Here is a 16,508-nt window from a genome sequence, read left to right as displayed (position 1 = left end):
AAAAGCACAAGTCAGTTCATACGTCGCACTGCAAGGGGAACATGCATGGTAAATGAGGGTAAATGCATAGGTTATGGGGATGGTGCCTGGTAGGGACTGTGGTCGATGCAGATTCGATGGGCCGAATGGCCTCCTTCTGCACTGTGGGATCCCATGATCTTAGGATCATCGTTCCTGCAATGGGAAAGCTGAAAAAGTGCTGGATTCCCAAAGACTGGCGACCCAAGATTCGTAATAAAATATACTTTATCTACTGGCTGTGTAGTAACTCCATGCTTCTCTTCTGCTCCCTCTCCAAAGAGAGCTCCACAGCTCCCATCGCGTGACCCTTTAAGTAGCATCAACATGTGACCATTTGGTCGATAGAAATAAAAAAGGATTCGAAAGTTTTTATTTGTTAGTGTCACAAGTAGGCTTACATTAACACTGCAATGAAGTTATTGTGAAAATCCCCTAGTCGCCACAATCCAATGCCTGTTTGGGTACAGTGAGGGAGAATTTAGCATGGTCAATATACCTGACCAGCATATCTTTTGGACTGTGGGAGGAAACTGGAGCACCTAGAGGAAACCCACACAGACACAGGGAGAACGTGCAAACTCTGCACAGACAGTGACCCAAGCTGGGAATCAAATCCAGGTCCCTGGCGCTGCGAGGCCGCAGTGCTAACCTCTGTATCCCGGTGCTGCATTCTTTAATTCTGCCTCCAGGTTCACTTTGATTTGGTTTGATTTGATTTATTATTGTCACATGTATTAGTATACAGTGAAAAGTATTGTTTCCTGCGCACTATACAAAGCATACCGTTCATACAGAAAGAAATGAGTGAGTGTAGAATGTAGTGTTACAGTCATAGCTAGGGTGTAGAGAAAGATCAACTTAATGCAAGGTTCAGAAGTTTGACAGTGGCAGGGAAGAAGCTGTTCTTGAGTAGGATGGTGCATGACCTCCAATTTTTATATCTTTTTCCCGACGGAAGATGGAAGAGAGATGTCCGGGGTTAATTATACTGGCTGCTTTTCTGAGACAGTTCAACAGATACCAGTGCACAAAACACAACTGAGCTTGGCAGACCTAACAGACATGTCATATTTATTCTTGAGATGTGGGAATCGCTGGCTAAGCAAGCATTTATTACCCATCCCTAATTATCCTTGAGAAGGTGGCAGTGAGCTGACTTTATGAACCATTGCAGTCCACGTGCTGTTAGAAACATAGTTCCAGGATTTTGACCCAGTGACAGTGAAGGAATGGCGATATATTTCCAAGTCAGGATGGTGTACGGACTGGAGGGGAATCTACATGTGGTGGTGTCGACTGCTGCCCTTGTTCTTGTAAAACTACAACAAGTCCACACCTCCCTGGCCCTACACTCAACCCTGGAACATTTACATAACAAAGACACCTATGTCAGACTCCTATTTATTGACTACAGCTCAGCCTTCAACACCATTATCCCAACAAAACCCATCTCCAAACTCCTTGGCCTGGGCCTCGGCACCTCCCTCTGGGACTGGATCCTGAACTTCCTAACCCACAGACCACAATCAGTAGGGATAGGCAACAACATCTCCTCCACAATCATCCTCAAAACCAATGCCCCACAAGGGTGTGTCCTCAACCTCTCAATGTACTCCTTATACACCAATGACCGTGTGGTCAAATTCCACCCCAACTCCATTTTCAAGTTTGCTAATGACACCATCATAGCGCGTTGGATCTTAAACAATGATGAGACGGAGTATGGGAATGAGATAGAGAATCTGATGAACTGGTGCAATGGCAATAATCTCTCCCTCAACGTTAACAAATCAAAGAACCATAAGATATAGGAGCAGAATTGGGCCATTCAGTCCATCGGGTCTGCTCTGCCATTCAACCATGGCTGATATGATTCTCATCCCCATTCTCCTGCCTTCTCTCCTTAACCCTTGATCCCCTTATTGATCAAGAGCCTACATATCTCTGTCTTAAAGATGCTCAATGACCTGATCTCCATAACCCTCTGTGGCAATGAGTTCCACAGATAGACATTGACTTCAGGAAGCGTAGTAGAGAACATGCCCCTGTCTACATCAATGGGGACCTAGTAGAAATGGTCAAGAATTTCAAGTTTCTAAGTGTACAGATCACCAACAACATTCGTGGTCCCTCCGTGCCGACACTATAGTTAAGAAAGCCCACCAACGCCTCTACATTCTCAAGAGATGAAGGAAATTTGGCATGTCCGCTACAACTCACACCAATTTTTACAGATGCACCACAGAAAGCATCCTATCTGGATGTGTCACAGCTTGGTATGGGCTCCTGCTCTGCCCAAGCATGCAAGAAACTACAAAAAGTTGTGTATGTAGCCCATTCCATCATGCAAACCAGCCTCCTGTCCACTGAGGCGGGTACAATTTTAAAAAGCATTGAGAGAGTTACAGTGGTGAGATGGGTATAGAAGGATTTGGGCCAAATGTGTTAAAAAAAGGGACAAGTTGGGCCAAAGGACCTGTTTCCATGCTGTAAATCTCTATGTGGAAGACTTTGAAATGAAAAACAGGATAGATCTCATTAACAAGCTAACAGCGTGTGAACATTTATCTGTTAGCAAGTGTAATATCGTACGTTCAACGTAGTGTTTGAGACAGAAATGCAAAACAGCTACTGGATTCGAGATTTGGGTCAGGCTGACTTCAATGCAAATGAAACAGAAAATGGGCAAATCCATCAACTGGTAAAATGACAGATGATCAATTGTGTTATGGAACCAATTTACACTTCTGAGGGAATGTGCTCCGCTTGACAAATGGAGGGAGCCATGGACCACTAAAGAGGCAACACAAAATGAAAAGAAAAAGCGCAAAAACAAGGCAAATATCTTGGTGAATGGGTGCGACAAAAAGATCAGCGATAGTGACAAAACAAATAACTAAGGACCACAGGAAGGAAAGAAACACCACAACCAAATTCAAGATCAAGGAAAATATTTACAGATATAGTTGATAATGTTGATCCGCAACAACTGGGTTCTTTAGCCTCACAGCATCAGGGACCCAAGTTCGAATCGCGGCTTGGGTCACTGTCTGTGCGGAGTCTCACGTTCTCCCCCGTGTCTGTGTGGGTTTCCGCTGGGTGCTCCAGTTTCCTCTCAGTCAGAAAGACGTGTTTGGGTGCACTGGCCATGCTAAATTCTTCCTCAGTGTACCCGAACAGGCGCCAGAGTGTGGCGACCAGGGGAATTTCAGAGTAACTTCATAGCTGTGTTAATGTAAGCCTTACTTCTGACTAATAAATAAATAAACTTTAGGAAAAGGTGAAAATGCTGAATAAGTCCTGTGCGTACTTCCAGTCGAAGATGAGGTCACCTATCCTGAGGAAATTAATAGTGAATCAGGGCTCAAAATTGAAGTAAACAAGAAGAGAGCAGGACTAAGGACTGACAAACCCCCAGGGACCAGGGTCTTAACAGAGGAGAGATGAGAACACTGCAGGTGAGGGGAGATCTTATAGAAACATATAAAATTATGAAGGGAATAGGTAAGATAGAAGCAGGGAGGTTGTTTCCATTGGTGGGTGAAACTAGATCTGGGGGGCATGGCCTCAAAATAAGGGGGAGCAGATTTAGGACTGAGTTGAGGAGAAACTTCTTCACACAAAGGGTAGTGAATCAGTGGAATTCCTTGCCTGGTGAAGGTTACCTCCATTGAATGTTTTTAAGGCAAAAATAGATAAATATAAGGTATTAAGGGTTATGGTGAGTGGGCGGGTAAGTGGAGCTGAGTCCACAAAAGGATCAGCCATTATTGAATGGCGGAGCAGGCTTGAGGGGCCAGATGGCCTACTCCTGCTCCTAGTTCTTATGTTCTAATTCTCATATTCCAAAAGCTCTCTGATTTTAGGAACCATTCCTTTAGCTCGGAATGTCACTGGGCTATTTAAAGCAGCGTGACAGGGGCAAAGCAGGGAATTAAAACACAGGGAAATAGAGAGAGCCTACAATTCAGGACAGGGTGAACGTTTCAGCTGTTCAGCACTGACTTGTAAAGAGTGGGTGATGCCTGACAAACTCAACTGATATGTTTTAAGAGGTGTCTAAAGTGGTGTGTGGTGGCGTGGCCCCTTTAAGGGGCAATGCCTGAGGACCATGTGATTGGACCGGATCCTATGGAGAGGCGGCGCAGGAAGCGGAGCCAATTGGGAGCAAGCATGCGTGTACAGTGCCGGGAGGAACCTCAGTTGGAGTCGGGGAGCAGTAGACTGTATCCATCTCTTTATCTGACCATTGCTTCTAGGTATATACTGATAGTATTGCAATAAATCCTTTCTCGCTTGGAAGTCACAGCAAGTCACCCTCAAGTTATTAGACAGTGGATTGGGGGAATGTTGATGGATGGTATTTATCTGGACTTTCTGAAATTCCTCGTAATAGACTGTTGTCTAAAGTTAAAGATTGACCTAGTTAGGAAGATTGCTGAGTGCGGGTAGACAGGGGTTAGGGATGATGGACGGGCAATCTAATTGACAGGGAGTCCCGCAAGGATCGGGATTGGGGCCACAACTATTCATCACACTTAGCAATAATTTTGACGATGGAATAGTAAGTCACACATCCAAATGCACCAACATCAGAAACGGCAGCACTGTGAGCGAGCTACGATGGAAGCATAAAATCGCAAAGGTAAATGGTGACGTCAGTTCAATGGACAAAACTGTGGAAAATGGCTTTCAATGCAGGCAAATGAGAGACTATTGTGTACTCCAAAAGAATAGAGCAGGGTGTGCTTTGTGTGTGTAACACAAGAAACAATACTTGTTTCTTCAAAACGTAGAAAGAGTTATTAGGAACCGGTGAGTTATTAAAAGTTAGTAAGATAGGAAGAGGATTTTTGGATCAAGTTATAACATCATCACCAAATGGTGAACAGCTAAGAACAACTGAGGTACAGCGAGAGTTGGGGGTCCAGGTGCACAGATGATTAAAACCTCATGAACAAGTGCAGAAGACACTCAAAAAGAATGGAATCCTGACTATTAATTTTAAAGTTAATTTATTAGTGTCACAAGTAGGCTTACATTAACACTGCAATGAAATTACTGTGAAATTTCCCCGGTCGCCACACTTGTTTGGGTACACGGAGGGAGAGGTTAGCACGGCCAATACACCGAGCCAGCGCGTCTTTTGGACTGTGGGTGGAAACTGGAGCACCTGGTGGAAACCCACACAGACACGGGGAGAATGTACAAACTCCACACAGGCAGTGACTCAAGTTGGGAATTCGAACCCGGGTCCGTGGCACTAAGAGGCAGCAGTGCTAACCACTGTGCCACCATCAAGAGGACTGGAATAAACGGGGCCATTACGCTTCTCCTTCAATGCAACCATCACACGTGGTAGCAAGTTCCACTTTCTAACTATCCTGTGGATCAAGGCTTTTTTCCTGAACCCTTTATTGGTTGACTTCTGAAGACTCCTGTTTTTGATCTGAATGGTGCAACGATAGAATCCCTACCTCTGGGTGAGAAGCTCTGGGCTTTCAGTCCCACTTCAGGACTAGGTGGACATAGAAGGTATGTTTGTAATGTAACCAGACAGGGTGATTATCAGCCAGTAAATCCTGCCAAAATATCTGAAGGCAGGGTTCAGGGTGGGAGAAATTCCTGGTCAGCCGTACAGTGGAAGGCAATAGAAACCACTGCAATAATCATGGGCCAATCCAATGCAAGTCTTTGATCGTCAGTGCCCTCTTAGGGCACTTTTTTTATTCATTTGTAGGACACGGGCATCGCTGGCTGGCCAGAATTTATTGCCCATTCCTAGTTGCCCTTGAGAAGGTGGTGGTGAGCTGCCTTTTTGAATCATTGCAGTCCATATCCTGTGGGTTGATCCACTATGCCGTTAAGGGGAGGAATTCCAGGATTTTAACCCAGCGACTGTAAAGGAACAGCCGATATATTTCCAAGTCAGGATGGTGAGTGGCTTGGAGGGGAACTTGCAGGTGGTGGTGCTCCCATGTATCTGCTGCCCTTGTCCTTCTAGATGGAAGTGGTCGTGTGTTTGGAAGTGTCTATGGATCTGTGGTACCTGAAGGGAGCAGTTTTGGATCACTTTTGCTCAGTTTACTGTATAAATGCGAGTTGTTGCAGATGGAGTACGAGGTTATTGATTATCAATGTACTGACAGTTACAAAACCCCACTGGTTAATTCATTTCTGATCTACATTGGCCTTGTTGGTCCTGTCAGCTAACTGGAGATTCAAGACTTTGGGCAAGGCTCAAAGGATTCACGTTATCTTTCTCTCAATTTCCTTTTTTCTAATTAAAACATGATTTAAGTCTTTTAACATGTTCGACATGAATTTCGATACAACGCAGACTCTTAATCACAGTCCCAGAGACAACATGAATATAAAACTTTGAACAAGATGGGAGATCAAAAGGATTCTCCCTCCCTCTGGATAAGTGGGATCAATTTCCAGTGAAACTAGTTATGCCAATTAGCATATTCAAAATCATTCTGTACCAGCGTTCCGTAAAGAAGTCGCAAATTTGAATATAGAGGCTTAAGTCACAGCGTCACAGAATTATTACACTGCAGAAGGAGGCCATTTGGCCCATCATGTCTGCACCAGCTCTCCAAACGAGTATCGTGACTTAGTGCCATTCCCCTGCCTCTCCCCCATTCCCCTGCACGTTGTTCCTGTTCAACTAATCATCTAATGCCCTCCTGAATGCCTCGATGGAACCTGCCTCCACCACCCTTCCAGACGGTGCATTCCAGACCCGTATTACTCGCTGTGTGAAAAAGTTTTTTCTCTTACCACATTTGCTTCTTTTGAAAAATCACTTTCAATCTGTGCCCTCTCGTTCTTGATCCTTTTACGAGCAGGGACAGTTTCTCCCTACCTACTTTGTCTGACATTGGAGGTCTAGTGGCACAGTGGGTAGTGTCCCTGCCTCTGAGTTAGAGGCTCAGGGCACAGGTCCCATCCCAGGACCGGATGGCCGAGCAAAGTGCATTTCTAACGCGTTCAAATAGGTTGAGTGTCAACCTCAAAATCTTTCCAAACATGCCAACGGCTGGCTGTAGAAGCAGGAGAGATGCCAATGCTTGATATTGTTGTGAAGTTGAGTTTGTAAAGATATAAAGAATATTCGTAAAGATCTAAAAGAATTGTAAGAAAAAATGCTAGAGGAAAAGAAAGTAGTGTGTGGTCCCTTTAAAAGCTGGTTTTGAGTTCAGTGCTTGGATGCAGAGTACACACAGACTCTGAGCTGCAACATTTGTTTCGAGGGCCAAGCATCAGGATTGCCTTGGTAACAGGCTTTTGCATTTTAATAGCCACTCAATTTAAAAAAAAGAGAGTCAGTTATTAAGAGCCTATCAGATTTGAATTTGCTGTTGTTGATAACTTCAGACCAACTGTGCTGTAAGAAAATTATGAGGTCACTGCCAGTATAAAGGCCAGGGCAACAGCCACCTCAGATGAAAATCTCAAGAATCAGAGCCAGGGCCAGATCAATTGAAACAGATAAGGTAGTTAAGGGCAGTTAGTTTTTAATTCTGCCAGCTTCAGATATGTCTTGAGTGAACTCACCAAGAAAAGAACCAAATCAGGCAGTGCTTACAGATAGTGGACAACTATAGGAGAACTCTAAATCTAATCTAAATCTAAATCTAAATCTAAATCTGGGATGAAAGCACTTTATCTGAATGCACGAAGCATTCGGAATAAAGTGGATGAGCTGATGGCGCAGATCGACACAAATGGATACGATCTGGTGGCCATTACAGAGACGTGGCTGCAGGGTGACAGGGAATGGGAACTGAATGTACAGGGCTATCAAGTGTTTAGGAAGGATAGGCAGGAGGGAAAAGGGGGGGGCTTGGCTCTGCTGATTAAGGATAGCATCACGGTGGTAGCAAGGGATGATATTGGAGCCAAGGAGCAGAGGGTGGAATCGTTGTGGGTGGAGATTAGGAACAGCAAAGGGAGGAAGACGCTGGTGGGTGTCGTCTATAGGCCCCCGAATAATGATCTGGAGATGGGGCGGGCTGTTAACGCGCAAATAAGTGCGGCGTGCAGGAATGGGACGGCCGTAGTTATGGGGGATTTCAATCTGCATATTGATTGGTTGACCCATGTTGGACGTGGGGGGCTCGAGGAAGAGTTCTTGGAATGCTGCCGGGATAGTTTCCTCGAACAGTGTGTGTTGGAGCCGACGAGGGAGCGAGCTATCTTGGATCTGGTGCTATGTAATGAAGCGGGTAGAATTAGGGACCTTGTGGTGAAGGATCCTCTTGGGGAGAGTGATCATTGTATGGTGGAGTTTCTGGTGCAGATGGAGGAGGAGAAAGTGGGTTCCCGGACACGCGTCCTTTGTTTCCTGCTCCTATTTCTTATGTTCTTATGTTCTTTTCCAAGCCATCAGACCTGGTTGTATATAGTTTTTTTGAGACCGACTAAGATTCTGTTATTACTGTTTTAGTACTGAATGATCCTTGTCTTTATTTGAACAGCATTTCAGCTGAACCATCCTTTGATTAAAATATTACCGTTTTAGTTAAAGTTCTTGGTTGTTTGAAGACAATAGCTTGTTAATTATTCACTTAAAGTTTTTATATTAATGAGCCTCTAAATGTTACGGAAGAACAGTTAACACCTTACACTGTGAGGTGAAAGGGGGTTAACCTCTGCGTCGTACCAATGTGGGGTGGTGCCCTTCAAGCCAATGAGCCGCTGGCGACGGACTAGCGTGAAAGCTGAGGAGGCAAAGCTGCTTCCCCTTATTCCTGACTGTGGCCATTGCTGGAACCATCCCGCAGGAACTCAACACAGACGGAGTCAGCTCCCTACCCGGCCAGGAACAGCCACGACCTGTGGAAACTTGGTGTGGGACAGCTCGAGAGTAATTACAGTCGTCAGTGGAAATCATCGATGCGGAAAGTAAATTTCAACACATTCAACGCTTGATGCCAGAGCAGATAATGTGAGCGTCAGATTCCCTGAGTTCAAAACACTGATGAGAGGACACCACATTCGTGCTTCACACTCACCCCCCCACCCCACCCCCCCACCCACCCCACTCCCCATCCCCCCACCCACCCCACTCCCCATCCCCCCATCCCACCCCCAACCCCCTCACCCCCCCCACCCCACCCCCAACTCCCCCACCCTCTCCCTACCCACACCCCCACCCCGTACCAGGACTCAGTTTCCTCCGTAATATGGCAAAGGGATAGGTGCGATAGGCTAACTATTGCATCCATTTATCGAAGGGCAGCACGGTGGCACAGTGGTTAGCGCTGCTGCCTCACAGGTTCAATTCCGCACTCGGGTCACACTGTCTGTGTGGAGTCTGCACATCCCCCCCCCCCCCCCCCCCGTGCCCACGTGGGTTTCCTCTGGGTGCTCCAGTTTCCTCCCACACTCCAAAGATGTGGGGGTTAGGTGGATTGGCCATGCTAAATTGCCCCTAAATGTCAGGGGGATTAGCAGGGTAATTATGTAGGGTTACGGGGATAGGGTCTGGTGGGATTGTTGTCAGCGCAGACTCAATGGGCCAAATGGCCTCCTTCTGCACTGCGGGGATTCTATGTCTGAAGGTGGTACACGAGGAGGTGAAACAGGCTGAGTAAGGTTGTGACAATGCAACTATATAGAAATTTATTTCTGAAACCCACTCTCTTACCGATCCTGCACAGAAAAGTCAGGAAAGAGCCAAAGAGCTTGAGGCAAAAATAAACCTTCAAATTGTAAAGAACCCATCTCAGCTGAAGTCGAGGTCAGCCAGAAGTTCAACTCCATTAGGAGAGAACTCAAAAATTCATCCTTCCCAAATTAGTCAAAAAACTTCAATACTGCTTTTACCATGGTAACGTCAAGGGTACCTGAGCAGCGGCAAGTATTTAGAGACAAGAGTGATGGGGAACCTCAACAAGGAGATGAGGGGGGAAAAAAAAGTTGCCCATTTAACATCCACACAAATTGCCCCTGAACCTGATGTCAGCTGGGAACCAAATCAACTCTGCAGTATAGTGAGCGAAGCCCAGTCCATCACGCAAACCAGCCTCCCATCCACTGACTCCGTCAACACTTCCCACTGCCTCGGGAAAAGCAGCCAGCATAATTAAGGACCCCACTCCGGACATTCCCTCTTCCAGCTTCTTCAGTCGGGAAAAAGATACAAAAGTCTGAGGTCACGTACCGACCGACTCAAGAACAGCTTCTTCCTCGCTGCCGTCAGACTTTTGAATGGACCTCCCTTGCTGTAAGTACACCCTAACTATGACTGTAACACTACATTCTGCACCCTCTCCTTTCCTTCTCAATGAATGGTATGCTTTGTTTGTATAGCGCGCAAGAAACAATACTTTTCACTGTATGTTAATATAGGTGACAATAATAAATCAAATCAGATCAAACAGAGATCAGTAGATATTACAGAATAATCACTGCAGAGAAAGCAACTATTCATAGAGTTAGAGGGCAAAGTTTTCATGTCCCACCAGCCATGGGAAGCGTAGCAGGCGGGACACAGATCGTGCAAAGGTCCGTTGACCACTGGCAGGATTTTCCCACCTTGAGGCGAGCACTTGTGGAAAATCCTGTCCATGGAGTTTTTACAGCACAGAAAGAGGCCCTTTGGCCCATCATGTCTGCACTGGCTATCAAGCACCGATCTATTCTAATGGTCCATAACCAGGGATCCCGGTTCAATTCCGGCCTTGGGTGACTGTGTGGAGTTCGCACATTTTCCCCGTGTCTGTGTGGGTTTCCCCCCACACTCCAAAGATGTTCAGATTCTGCAGGTTAGGTGGATTGGCCATGATAACTTAGTGTCTAAAGATGTAATATATTAGGGGGATTAGTGGGGTAAATACATGGAGTTACAGGAATAGGATGGGGGTGAGGGTCGGGATAAGACATTTTGTCAACAGAGAGTCAGTGCAGATTCAATGGGCCGAATGGCCTCCTTCTGCACAGTAGGGATTCTATGCAACCATCAACAACGTAATAGTTCACCAGCCTTGCTTTTGAATTGGGTGTAGCCTCTGCAAAGAGTTGGCGCAGGCACAATGGGCCTCCAACTGCGCTGCGCAACTGGACCAAACACGGTGTTAAGTGTCACTAGATCCTGACTTGCTAGAATTGTAAGACAGAGGTGGCAATGCCAATGGGTCATCTGGTTATTTCCCCCTGGTGAAACAACTGCCCCATTTCTCGCTGGGTGTGTCCAGGTGGCAGGAAGGGTGGGGAATTCTGGCTAGTTCTGTATTTGCAGGCTTTCTGGGACCCATGCATTGGGAATCAGAGGAAAATTTCGTGCAGAGTGAAAAGGAGTTTTTGCTCCAACGTAGCACAAACTCCTGACTCTTTTCATACATGCTCCCAGAAGGGACATGTGCAACTTTAGTACACCATTTCTTAATGGTATTTACACTTCACTGGATGAATGCTTCCACCTACTCACGCAGTGAGACTGATTAGGAAAACGACTTGACACATACGCTTGTATAAAGTAATGCATTTCTCTTAAAATAGAATAAAGTACCTATAAATCATTTAGAAAGCTCTTAGTCAAAATAGCATTGCTACAGCAAGTGTAAGATTTTATATTTAAAAGGCACTCCAAACTTCAGCAAAACTTTGAGTCATCTCAACAACTTCAACCCATCCTGAAGCTCATTCTGGGGGCAATCTTGCTTCCGAGTTAGAGGCTTCTAGGTTCAAGTCTCACCCCAAACACTTGAGCACAGGCCAACTTTCCCAGAGCAGTCTTTCAGATGGGTGGCACAGCGGTTAGCACTGCTACCTGGTTCGATTCCAGCCTTGGGTGACTGTGTGGAGTTTGCATGTTCTCCCCCCACCGGATCTGCATGGGGTTTCCTCTGGGTGCTCCGGTTTCCTCCCATTAATTGCTGCTTAGCGTCCAAAGGTGTATCGATTAGGTTTTACAATCGTGACTACACTTCAGAAGTGCTTTATTGGTGCTTTGGAACAGCTTGAGGTTGTGAAGTGAGTTTTATGGATGTTGTTTATTTATCTCTTTTGTTTGCAATTCTCCCCATTTCCCTGAAATTCACAGACATAGCCCAGTCCATCACACAAACCAACCTCCCATCCACTGACTCCATCTACACTTCCCACTGCCTCCAAAAAATTCAGTTGTGTTTTGTGCATTGGTATCTGCTGAACTCTCTCAGAAAAGTAGCTAGCACAATTAAGGACCCCACGCACCCCGGACATTCACTCTTCCACCTTCTTCCATCAGGAAAAAGGTACAAAAGTCTGAGGTCACGTACCAACCGACCCAAGAACAGCTTCTTCCCTGCTGCCATCAGACTTTTGAATGGTCGTATCACATATTAATCCTCCTCTTTGTCCTAGCTGTGACTGTAACACTACAGAATCACAGAATGCGACACTGCAGGAGAGACCCTTCAGCCCATCGAGTCTGTGCTGATGCAGCAACAGCCCTGACCTGCCCGCCTAATCCCACTTGCCAGCACTTGGCCCATAGCCCTGAATGTTAGGACGTGCCAAGTGCTCATCCAGATACTTTTTAAAGGATGTGAGGCATCCCGCCTTCACCACCCTCCCAAGTAGCACATTCCAGACCCTCACCACCCTCTGGGTAAATACGTTTTTCCTCCAATCTCCCCTACATTTTGCATCCTGTCCTTTTCCCTATGTGATCTATGAATGGTACACTTTGTCTATATAGCACAAAACAAACAATACTTTTCACTGTATCTCAACACATGCGACAATAATAAATCAAATGAAATCTCAGGGGGCAGCATGGTGGCACAGTGGTTAGCACTGCTGCCTCACAGCGCCAGGGACCCAGGTTCGATTCCTGGCTTGGATCTCTGACTGTGTGGAGTTTGCACATTCTCCCCGTGTCTGCGTGGGTTTTTTCTGGGTGCTCTGGTCCCCTCCCACAGTTCAAAGATGTGCAGGTTAGGTGGATTGGCCATGCTAAATTATCCCTTAGTGTCCCGAGATGTGTAGGTTGGGAGGGATCAGCGGGGTAAATACTTGGGGTTATAGGGAACAGGTCTGGATGGGATTGCTCCTTAGTGTCAGGGGGATTACGTGGGGTTACAAGGATAAAGCCTGGATGGGATTGTGGTCAGCGCAGACTCGATGGACATGTTTGGACTGTGGGAGGAAATCGGAGGAGACCCACGCAGATACGGGGAGAATGTGCAAACTCCACACAGACAGTGACCCAAGGCTGGAATTGAACCCTGGTCCCTGGCGCTGTGAGGCAGCAGTGAATCATAGAACCCTACAGTGCAGAAAGAGGCCCTTCAGCCCATCGAGTCTGCACCGAACACAATCCCACCCAGGCCCTACCCCCATATCATACCCACTAATCCCTCTAACCTACGCATCCTTGGACACTAAGGGGCGATTTCTTAGCCTGGCCAATCAACCTAACCTGCACATCTTTGGACTGTGGGAGGAAACCAGAGCACCCGGAGGAAACCCACACAGGCACGAGGAGAATGTGCAAACTCCACACAGACAGTGACCCGAGCCAGGAATCGAACCCCGGTCCCTGGCACTGTGAGGCAGCAGTGCTAACCACTGTGCCACCGTGACGCTGGCAGGGGAGATAGTTTATTAGCCATGTCGGACAGCCCAAAATTCAACACAACCACTAAAACCGCTTCACCCTTAAGGCCCAAGGTTGGTGGCTTCATCAGAATAAAAATGTAATAGGATTTGTCGGATCTAAGCTTCCCTCTGCGGCAGGGGTGGCTGCTGCCCAGGAGAGCTACTCTGCTTCTGTGAAAACGATTCAGAGTCAGTTAATTCCACAATCCCCAAGTCAAATTTGCTGAGCGTAAAAGCCAATCAGCCTCGATTGTAAAACAGCTTACGAAACATAATGCTCTCTCGCGCTCCCGAAACAAGCTGCCTTTTCAGTTACAGAGCCGGCTATCGCGGTACAAGTCTGGGTAAAACGTACCTGGGTAAAGGATTTGCGTTAGGCAGAGATTGTTCGCCTTCGAGCGCAGGTGATTTGGGGTTTGGGGGGGTGGGGGGTAGAGGGGGGTTTGTTGGGGGAATGGGATGGGGGAGTGGAGGGGAATGGGGAGAACGCTTTAATAGCAATGTTCGAAACTGTGAAGGGTTTTTGCGGAGGAACCTGAGGAATTAAGATAATTTGGTGCCACAAAATTGGGGCGGCGCGGTGGTTAGCACGGCTGCCTCACGGCGCCAGGGGCCCGGGTTCGATTCCCGGCTCGGGTCACTGTCTGTGTGGAGTTTGCACGTTCTCCCCCGTGTCAGCGTGGGTTTCCTCCGGGTGCTCCGGTTTCCTCCCACAGTCCAAAGATGTGCGGGTTAGGTTGATTGGCCGTGTTAAATTGACCCTACTGTCAGGGGGACTAGCTAGGGTAAAATGCATGGGGTTGTGGGGGGGGGGGGGTAAGGCCTGGGTGGGATTGTGGTCAGTGCGGACTCGAGAGGCCGAATGGCCTCCTTTGGCGCTGTATGATTCTAAAACAAAAGTGAGGAGACAGGAGGAATGTTTTTTTGGATGCAGTGAGTTTTGAAGTGGAATGCAGGAGGTGGGATTTTTCGGCTTTTCCCGCGGATGGGATGCACAGGTCACAACCCCACTCCCCCCACCTCTCCTTCACCCCATGTAATTCTCCCACCCCTCCTTCCAGTTGAGGGGGGGTGGGGGCGCTGGTGGGCTGGCCATACAAAACAGCGGAAACATTGGCAGGACAGGAAGATCCCACCGGCGGCCAAATGACAAAGACACTTCCGCCATTCGAAAACCCGCTGCTGATAGGGGGAGGGGTTGGGTTCCAGTCCTGTGGTCTGAAAAGGCGGTGGAAGCAGACTGAATTGTAACTTTCAAAAGGGAATGGGATGTTCACATGAGAATTGGGATTACCGATTGGGATTATATTCACTGGAGTTTAGAAGAGTGAGAGGGGATCTCATTGAAGCTTGCAAAATTCTAACAGGGTTTTAGACAGGGTAGATTCAGAAAGAATGTTCCCAGTGGTGGGGCAGTCCAGAACCAGGGGATCATAGTTTGAGGATAAGGAGGTAAACCTTTTAGAACAGAGGTGAGGAGGAATTTCTTCACCTCGAGAGTAGCGAATCTGTGGAATTCACTACCACAGAAAGTAGTTGAGGCCAAAACATTGTCTGATTTCAAGAAGAAATTAGATATAAGTCCATGGGCTAAAGGGATTGAGGCATGTGGAAGGAAAGGGGGATCGGGATATTGAATTTGATGATCAGCCATGATCATAATGATTGGTGGAGTAGGCTGTAAGGGCCAAATGGCCTCCTCCTGCTTCCATTTCCTATTTATGCATGGAAAGGAGAATCAAACTACAGAGATATCTAGAAAAAGCGGGGAGTGTTATTAATTGGACAACTCTTTCAAAGAGTTGGCACAGGTACATTGGACTGATCGATTCTCCATTAGAAAGAAAAAGCAGCTGAATTCACATTGTGACTTGCACCACATAGAATATTTTCCAGCTAATGATGTCCCCTTGAACTACTATCCCTTGTGCAATGTGGGTAACACAACAGCAATGTGATCATAAGCCAATCATCTGCTCCTGTTTTAAATCGATTGAGGGGTGAATGTTGGCTGGGACACAGGGGATAATTCCCATACTCTGAGATAGTCCGTGGGATTTGCCAAATGTCAGGCAATGACCATCACCAATAAGAGACCTTTAACCACCATCCCCTGACATTCGATGATGTTACCATCCCTACTGCCCTTGGGGTTACCATTGACTAGAAACTCAACTGGACTTGCCAAATAAACACAGTGGCTACAAGAGCAAGTCAGAGGCAAGGAATACCGTGGCGAGTAACTCACCTCCTGACTCCCTAAAGCATATCCACTATCTACAAGGCCCAAGTCAGGAGTGCGATGGAACGCTGTCCACTTGCCTGGATTGGTGCAGATCCAACAATACTCAAGAAGCCCGACACCATGCAGGACAAAGCAGCCCGCTGGTACCACATCTATAAATATCCCTTCACCACCAAAGCTCACTAGCAGCAGTGTGTACCATCTACAAGATACACTGGAGCAACTCACCAAACCTTCATAGGCAGCACCTTCCAAACCCATGACCACTTCCATCTAGAAGGACAAGGGCAGCAGATACATGGGAACACCACCACCTGCAAGTTCTCCTCCAACCCACTCACCATCCTGACATGGAACTATATCGCCGTTCCTACGCAGTCGCTGGGTCAAAATCCTGGACTTCCCTCCCTAATAGCATTGTGGGTTAACCCACAGCACTTGGACTGCAGCGATTCAAGAAGGCAGCTCACCACCAACTTCTCCAGGGCAATTAGGGATGGGCAATAAATGCTGGCCTTGCCAATGAGGCCCATACCACATGAATGAATAACATTTTCCATGTCTGCCTGAGAGAACAGACATTTTAATACCTGATTTGACAGTGCAGCACTCTCTCTGTACCATACCATGCATCAGGTTAGATTTT

General features: G+C 46.9%; 1 protein-coding gene across 3 annotated transcripts in view; it reads right to left on the bottom strand.

The window, feature by feature from the left end:
* The window catches only part of srgap1a (SLIT-ROBO Rho GTPase activating protein 1a), a 233,268-nt gene that overhangs the window by 118,629 nt on the left and 98,131 nt on the right, over window positions 1–16,508 (bottom strand). The window lies entirely within an intron of this gene.

The sequence above is a fragment of the Carcharhinus amblyrhynchos genome, chromosome 6, assembly GCF_965287045.1.
Source record: "Carcharhinus amblyrhynchos chromosome 6, sCarAmb.v2.hapA, whole genome shotgun sequence".
NCBI lineage: Eukaryota > Metazoa > Chordata > Chondrichthyes > Carcharhiniformes > Carcharhinidae > Carcharhinus > Carcharhinus amblyrhynchos.
This window is presented reverse-complemented; position numbering and strand designations above follow the sequence as displayed.